This window comes from Gossypium arboreum, chromosome 9 (genome assembly GCF_025698485.1).
Source record: "Gossypium arboreum isolate Shixiya-1 chromosome 9, ASM2569848v2, whole genome shotgun sequence".
Taxonomy (NCBI): Eukaryota; Viridiplantae; Streptophyta; class Magnoliopsida; order Malvales; family Malvaceae; genus Gossypium; species Gossypium arboreum.
Window position 1 is genome coordinate 51,471,754 of NC_069078.1, and position 8,877 is coordinate 51,480,630.

The window sequence follows — 8,877 nt, forward strand, 5'->3', positions numbered from 1 at the left end:
ACTCCTCCTCCTTGCTATCAATTCTATCAAAATAGCTTTGAGTCGAGTATTATTTACCTTGAAAGTTTTGAATTCATTATGTGTTATCTCAACTGTACCGTATGGGAAGACATTCAGTACCGTGAAGGGAGTTGCTTTGTCTGTATAAGACTTTGAAGTGACAACTCGAGGGTTTGTTTTATCCAACAGTACCTGATCCCCAACCTTGAATTGATTGGTTCCATCCTTAAGCTCGACATGGTGTTGCTTCTGTTCCTCTTGACATAGGTCCGCCATTCATCCAGTTCATCAATTTGCAACATTCTTTCTTCATGGACTGTTCTAATGTTGTCACATGAATTAGAACGTGGCTCTTTTTTCTTCTCGAAAGTGTTTTCTACAAAGAGGGTCGAACCACATGATTTGTCTTATTAACCCGATTTACAAAGTCATCTTCATTACTTGATATCTCAATCGAATCACGAGCCTGAAGAGTAATCGCTTCCTCACCTACACAAAGTGTGAGTTTACCTGTACCAACGTCAATAACAGTTCTAGCAGTTGCTAAAAAGGGGCATCCTAAAATCAAAGGAACGTCACCGTCCTCTTCCATATCTAAAACAACAAAATCTACTAGGAATATGAATTTATCAATTTTTACTAGTACATCTTCAATAATACCCCTAGGAAATCTAATAGTTTTATCCGCTAATTGAATACTCATCCTAGTTTGTTTGGGTTTTCCAAGACCTAGTTGCTTAAACATTTTATAAGGCATGATGTTTATACTCGCCCCTAAATCCGCCAAAGCATTATCAACATTTAAACTACCAATTAAACAAGGAATAGTAAAACTCCCTATATCTTTTAATTTACTGGGTAGTTTATTTTGTAAAATGGCTGAGCAAACTGCATTCAACTCCACCTACGATGAATCATCTAACTTCCGTTTGTTTGCCAGAAGCTCTTTTAAAAATTTTACTGAGTTGGGCATCTGCAAAAGAGCTTCAATGAACGGTAAGTTAATATGCAATTTTTTCAAAAGGTTAAGAAATTTACCGAATTGTTCATCTGTGTGGTCTTTCTTTGTCGCATTAGGCTATGGCACACGAGGTGTATATTCTTTACTCACCGGTTTTTGTTTATTCTGGATTTCATCCACCTTATCTTGACTTACCACAGTTTCTTGCTTTGGTTTTTGTTTGGATTTAACTAACCCTTCTTCATTTCAAACTGTAATTGCATGGAGCTGCTCTCTTGGGTTAGTTTCAGTCTTGCTCAGCAAGCTACCTTGTAGTCTTTCTAAGATCAGCTTAGCAAGCTGTCCTATTTGATTCTCGAGCCCTTGAATTGATGCTTGGTGATTTTTAAGCACTGTTTTAGTGTTTTGGACACATATTTTTGACATTGAGATGAATTTCGTTAGCATCTTTTCAAGGTTCAGCTTCTTCTCCTACTGGTAAGGTGGTTATTGAAAACCTGGAGGAGGTTGCGGTCTTTGATTACCTTAACCACCCCACAAGAAATTGGGATGGTTCCTCCAGCCTATATTATAATTGTTACTATAGGGATTATTCTGAGGTCTAGAATTGTTACCCATATAGTTGACTTGTTCGTTCTCTGTGTTAGGGTTGTAGGATAGATATTCTATGTTGTTCGCCCCTTCTCCATTTGTATTACACTGTAACACCCCTTACCCGTACTCAAGGCCAGGATAAGGTACGAGGAGTTACCGGACAAACATACAAACATTAAACTAAAATACGGGCCATAAAATTTCATTATATTTTTCAAAACGTTCATTCACTTACACATAGTCCCTTATTTGAGTCTACGAAGCCCAAAACATACTTTAGAAATGGTTCGGGACTAAACCAAGAACTTACAAAAATCTTAGAAATTTCATGCTTTAAGGCTCCACACGCTGTGTCCCAAAGTCGTGTTCCATACACTTTGAGACACATGGTCGTGTCTCTGCCTGTGTGGAATATACCTAGGCTATTTTCCAAACTTTGGTCAACCTTAATCTCTTACACACTTATACAAAAATCAAAAGCATATAACATGGTATTCATTTAATGATTAAATATTCTCAATTAAACCACAAACATAGCATTTGTATGTCATCATACATGTGTCTCTCATACTCATTTTACCTTGTTTATTATAGTACCACTTATACATTTATACTAAGATTATCATCTTACAAAATATCTTGACTTAATCATCAAGCATTTATATTTAAAACTAGATCATATCTTTATAAAATATCACAATTCAGATCATAAAATAACATGTTTGCTGAAACATTTCAATTCAACTCCATACCCAACAAGCATTACATTGAGACTAGTCATATATATATATATATATATATATATATATATATACATGTCATGATACATATCATTCTTTCTCTTTTCTTATAAACACATATCATTTATTTCATTATATCAATATTTCATATACCATACTTTCCATGTATTCCACATATATTTATTTTCCTCTTCCTGCTCTCCATTCCACATCCTTAATGTATATAGCATTCTTGTAAGTACGATTTCACAATTTACTAATAAATGCTCACATCAAACTGTCCACACGAGTCATAGTCACTTACTTATTTATAATTCGAGCTAAAGAGCTCCAAATTAAGATCTGTAAATTTACCCTAAAACTAGACTCACATATCTTTCCACCATAAAATTTTCATAATTTTTGGTTTATCCAATTAGTACAGTTTATTCATTAAAATTTCCCTATTTCACTTTCGACGATTCGACCTCTCTTCGCTAAAATTAATTATCTCACGATCTGAACTCGGATAATGTTCTTGTTGATTTATCTTGAAAATGTACTCATTAGGGATTTTAAAAATATAATTTTAATCCTCTAATTATTTTTATCCAAAATTTTGTGATTTTCCAAAGTCAGAATAGGGGATCACGTAATCATTCTGAACCAGTCTCACAAAAACATAAATATCACAAAATATAGAACTCCTTTTCTTGCTATGTTTCTTTTATATGAAAATAGACTTATTAAGCTTTAATTTTATATCTCAGTCAGTCTCTGATTCAATTTCTACTATTTTTGGTGATTTTTCAAAGTCACATCACTGCTACTGTCTAAAACAGTTTTATTGCTAATTCACTCTTTCACACTATCTCTGTATTAACCTCATTTTAACATACATATCACAAATCATTTTCACCACATTTCATACATCACAAGTATAGGCCCATGATCACAAGGTCACCATAAAATCATCCTCATGTATAACTCACTTGTTTATAACCTCACCACATCCTGGTCACTTAATGAACACATCATTCACATAATCAAGTTCATGCACTTATTCATCACAAAACTCACAAAGCAATACATAGAGAGTCTCTCGTTGAACACTTCGGATCAATCCTCGATACTTGGTGGTTTCAGTACATAGCTCCACCCATCATATAGTTCGACTCTCTTGTACACATGATGAACACTCAGTACCACCCATGTGACCTAGCCAATTTATCTCGTAGCTCTCTTGTCTACATGGTGTCCTTCACCTGGAACCACGCATGCGACCTAGCTACATATATCCCGTAGCTCTCTTGTCTACATGGTGTACACATAGTATCACCCATGCGACCTAGCTACATCATAATGTCTTGTAGCTCTCTTGTACACATGATGTGCACTCAAGACCATACATGTGACCTAGTGCATACTATCTGTATCATCCAATCTTTTCAAGGTTCAACCGGATTTTCTCTCTTTTCCAACAATTTCACCAATCAAGTAATTATCCACAAACATATTTCCAATATTATTATAAAATATCATAATACAAGTAATATTGATGTATTACTTACATAAAACTTACATCTCATTTAATATCAAGGCAATAACATTAAATTACACATTGCCTTATTAAAAATCATATGAACTTACAATTTCCCATAATATCCATAATCATAGAAATCACATTTATGTATGATAATTCAATGCACTTCATGTACCATAGACATATTTTTAAATCAATTCATAAACTTGGCACCATAATCATTTAATTTAATATAATTCAATTAATTCACTAAATTTAACTTTCAAATATAAATTACAGCATTATTGATGTATTATTATCATACCAACTTACATACTTTCAACACCTCGGAAATCATAATGAATATATCAATTTTACATTGAAACATGCATAAATTAATGCTTATTATACATATGAACTTACCTCGATACTAAAACGGCCATTTTACCAACTTTCCCAATTTTTGATTTTCCTCTCATTCTAGGTTCAAATCTCGTTTTTCAGGATCTAAAACATCATATTTTACTTATTTAATTAATGTACTATTCAAAACAGTCCTTAACTCAAACTTCGGAAAAATTACAATTTTGTCCATAAACTTTTGCATATTTACACTTTTTCCCCTAGGCTCGGGAATTAAACTTCATCCCTTATTCTTATGTTTTATGACATTCTGATCACTTTTCCCTTCTATGGAAACATCAAATTCTCACTCTAACATATACTTATGACTATTAGGTATTTTTACCGATTAAGCCCTTTTACTTGTTTTCACTCAAAACCGAGTAGCACAAGTTGTCTAACATAATTTAAAACCTCATATTTTATTACAAAACATCAAAATAAACACATTTCACCTATGGGTATTTTTCCAAATATGAACCCTAGCTTAAATTATTGCTAGAATAAGCTTAATCAAATTACTGGGATTCTAAAAACGTAAAGAACTTGAAAAACGGGGTTATAACGGACTTACTATTGAGCTTGGAAAGCTTGAAAACCCTAGCCATGGCTTCCCCCATGCTAATTTCGGCCTCCATGAGAAAGATGAGTCAATTTTGGCTTTATTTTCCCTTTTTATTTCTTTTAATTACCAAATGACCAAAATGCCCTTCCTTACTAAACTTTCAAAAATTCCATCTATGTCCAATTTTTTTCCATCACTTAGAAATTGCTCAAATTTCTATTTAAGACCTCCTAATTAATATTTCAAAGCAATTTCATACTAGAAACTTCTAGAATGCAAGTTTTGCAACTTATTCAATTTAGTCTCTAACTTCAAATTGAGCACTTTATGCATAGAATTTCATCACGAAATTTTCACAAAATCATGCAATCATATCATAGATCTCAAAATAATCATAAAATAATTATTTCTCTCTCGAATTTTGTGGTCCCAAAACCTCTATTCCAACTAGACCCAATTTTGGGCTATTACATACACTGTATCACCAGATGTACCTGTGAAGAATCATACAAACCATCAATTTTTTTATTTAAAAGCTCAACCTGGTTGGATAGCATGGTGACCGCATCAAGGTTAAAAACACCGGCTACTTTATTAGGCTTTGTCCTCATGACTTGCCACTGATAGTTATTCAGTGGCATCTCTTCAATAAATTCATAAGCCTCCTTAGGTGTTTACTTATTCAAAGTACCACCGGCGGCTGCATGGATTAACTGTCTAGTTGAGGGGTTTAAACCATTGTAAAAAGTTTGAATCTGTAACCATAAAGGTAACCCATGGTGAGGGCACCTTCTCAATAAGTCCTTATACCTCTCCCATACATCATATAGGGTTTCTAAATCCATTTGCACGAAGGACAAGATATTGTTTCTCAACTTAGCTATCTTTGCTGGTGGGAAAAATTTTAATAAAAACTTCTCAATCATTTGATCCCAAGTAGTGATGGACCCTCATGGTAAGGAGTTCAATGAGAAGGGAGCGAATGGCGTCTTTAGAAATGCCAATTATCTTGAAAGTATCACAGAACTCTAAGAAATTGGCCAAATGAGTATTTGGGCCTTCATCCTACAAACCATCAAATTGAACAAACTATTGAATCATTTGTATAGTGTTAGGCTTCAGTTCAAATTTATTTGCAACAATGGCAGGTCTAACAATACTCGACTCAGCCCCAGTGAGAGTGGGCTTAGCATAATCATACACAGTACGAGGAGTAATATTCTGATTTACAGGATTCGCAGCAACCACATGAGGTAGTGGATTATTCCAATTTTCAACCATCTCCTCGGTAATATTAGTATCGTTCTCGTGCTATTCCTCTATATATTGTACACTCCACCTTATTCCTCTACAATTTTTGCGAGCTGTGCTTTTAATTTCACTGTCAAAAAGTAGAGGTCTTGACGGGTTTCTTCTAGTCATAAACTAAAGGAACCTTCTTGGAGCAAACAAAAGAAAAGTTAGTAAAAAAAATTAAAATTAAAATAAAATGCAATAAAAATAAAAATGGCTAAATTAATAAAAATCAAGCGTTCCTAATATCTCAGTTCCTGGCAACGGTGCCAAAAACTTTATGATCATTTTATGGTTCACTAAACTAGACTACGATCACGACTAAGGCAAGCGCGCCTATCGAATGGTAGTATAGCTATGGTGAGTCCAGAATATCGTATCCACAAGGACTAAAGTACTAGTATTAACTATCTTTCTATTATTTAGCCTAAAATAAAGGGATTTGGTTTAATCTAAAATTAACTAAACTAATTAACTAATGAACGAAACAGAGAGTGAAGGAAATAATCAAATAAACCAATGATAAAGACAATATCCAAGGAAGAATCCACCTAGACTTCGCTTATTATTCTGACTCTGAATTAAACGATTTATTCACTTGTCTTGATTCGTAGAAATCCCTAAATTATGTTAATATCTCTTTCGAGACTAAGAACAACTGACTCTAGGTTGATTAATTGAAATTTCTTTCTAATTAAAACCTCTATTGTCGTATTAACTCGATCTATGGATTCCCTTATTAGATTTGACTCTAATCTGGAAAATTTATGTCATCCTATTTCTAGGATTGCAATCAACTCCGCTTAATTATGCTAGATCTACTCTTAAACAGAGACTTTTGCTCCACTGAATAAGCACATCAAACTTGGATTAATATCCTGAGAATATTAGATCAAGAATTAAGAACACATAATTAAGAACAAGAACAAGTATTTATCAAAATTCAGAACATTAAATAATAAGATCCGTCATAGGTTTCATCTTCCCTAGGTATCTACGGAATTTAGTTCATGATTTTAGGGAAAAGCATCTCAAAAATAGGAAAACAACAAAACATAAAGAAACCTAAAAACTTTAATAGAAATTGAAGGGAGATCTTCAGTCTTGAAGGAGATCCTACTTTCGAGTTGAATCCCTTGGCATTCTTCCAGTAACTTCTGCCTTCTACTCTGTGTGTCCCTCTTAGGTCCTTTTCTAGTATGTATTTATAGACTTTAGAATGCTTTGAAACCCTAAAAATTAGCTTTTTCTGCATGTTTGGGAAACAAGGAGCGATATCGACACGGGCTACCACATGGCCTGTGGCCAGCCCGTGTGGCTCACACGAGCGTGTGTTTAGCCCGTGTGGAATTATCTTGGCCATATGGGTCTTTAAATCAATTCGTTTTGTCCATTTTTGGCCCATTTTCTGCTCCTTTTGTTCCCCTATGCTCTCTTAAGTATAAAACATGAAATTAAAGGATTAGGAGCATCTAATTCACCAAATTATATAATAAATCATCCAAAAATACACTAAGCATGGGATTAAAACATGTTATATTTATCACTTCATTAAAATCATCTTTTAAAATCGTGCATTGGAACTTTTATTTTATTTTTATTTATTTTACTTTGTTAATTCCTAGTTTTTAATCACTTCTTCAAATCAAAATATTTTTCTTCACCAAAGTGTTTTTAAAATTGCTTTCATAAATAATTCTTTTCACAGTCCTTATGGGTACGATAACTCAACAATTACTTGTCACTTTATCACTTGTTGCAATTGTGTACACTTGCACATTTCTGTCGTTCTAGTAACACCCCTAATTCATATCCGTCGTCGGAATAGGGTTACAGAGTATTGCCATACAAATGGAACATTAAAACATACATTTCATACATCATTGCAAACATAATCTAATTACATTCAATAACATACATAACATTCCTTAATTGAGGTCTCAAGGCCCTAGAAAAACCTTAGAAACAATTCAAGACCAAATTGAAAACAATTGGAAAGTTCAAGTAAAAGTTAGAAAAATTGACTACATGGGTTACACGGTCGTGTCTCAGGCCATATAACAATCAAAATAGGGACACAATGTAACACCCCGTACCCGAGACCGTTGCCGGAGTCGAACACGAGGTGCTAACAGACTTAATTCATTTACTTTCACAGTCCATTTAAAAATTTCCAGACAAGCTGGCTAACTGCGTCACTATCGCCTTAAAAATCATATCTGGAGTTCCAAAACTCGAAAACCAGTTTTGTAAATTTTTCCTGAAACTAGACTCATATATCCATCTACGTATTTTTTTTTTAGAATTTTTAGTCAGCCAATTAGTACAGTTTATTAGTTAAAATCTCTCCTGTTTCAGGGTTCGACTGCTCTGACCTTCATGCATTACGACTTATATATCTCCCTGTACAGGGCTTCAATACTTATGTCGTTTATTTCTAATGAAACTAGACTCAAAAAGGAATCTGTACATATATGTCATGACTTCTAATTATCTCTGGTTAATTTATAAGGAATTTCCAAAGTCAGATCAGGGGATCCAGAAATCGTTCTGGCCCTGATCCACAAAAACTTTAACATCTCATACTATACTATTCATATGATCGTTTCGTTACTTCCATATGAAAGTAGATTCATCAAGGCTCGATTGAATAATTTATTAACTATTTAAATCCATTCCTACTATTTTTAGTGATTTTTCTAATTTACAACACTGCTGCTGTCAGCATCTGCCTTTAAGGTAGACTTTACCTATTTCATAGTTTCCATGATTCAACTAGCCCTTTAGCATATATAGCACAAAATATGATCATGATTAACCA

General features: G+C 33.7%; 1 non-coding gene across 1 annotated transcript; it reads left to right on the forward strand.

The window, feature by feature from the left end:
* The first annotated feature begins 5,534 nt into the window (after nucleotides 1–5,534).
* Nucleotides 5,535–5,641, forward strand: LOC128281125 (small nucleolar RNA R71). Its single transcript, XR_008271339.1, has one exon. It is a non-coding gene; the product is annotated as a small nucleolar RNA R71 (small nucleolar RNA).
* The last annotated feature ends 3,236 nt before the right edge of the window (nucleotides 5,642–8,877 follow it).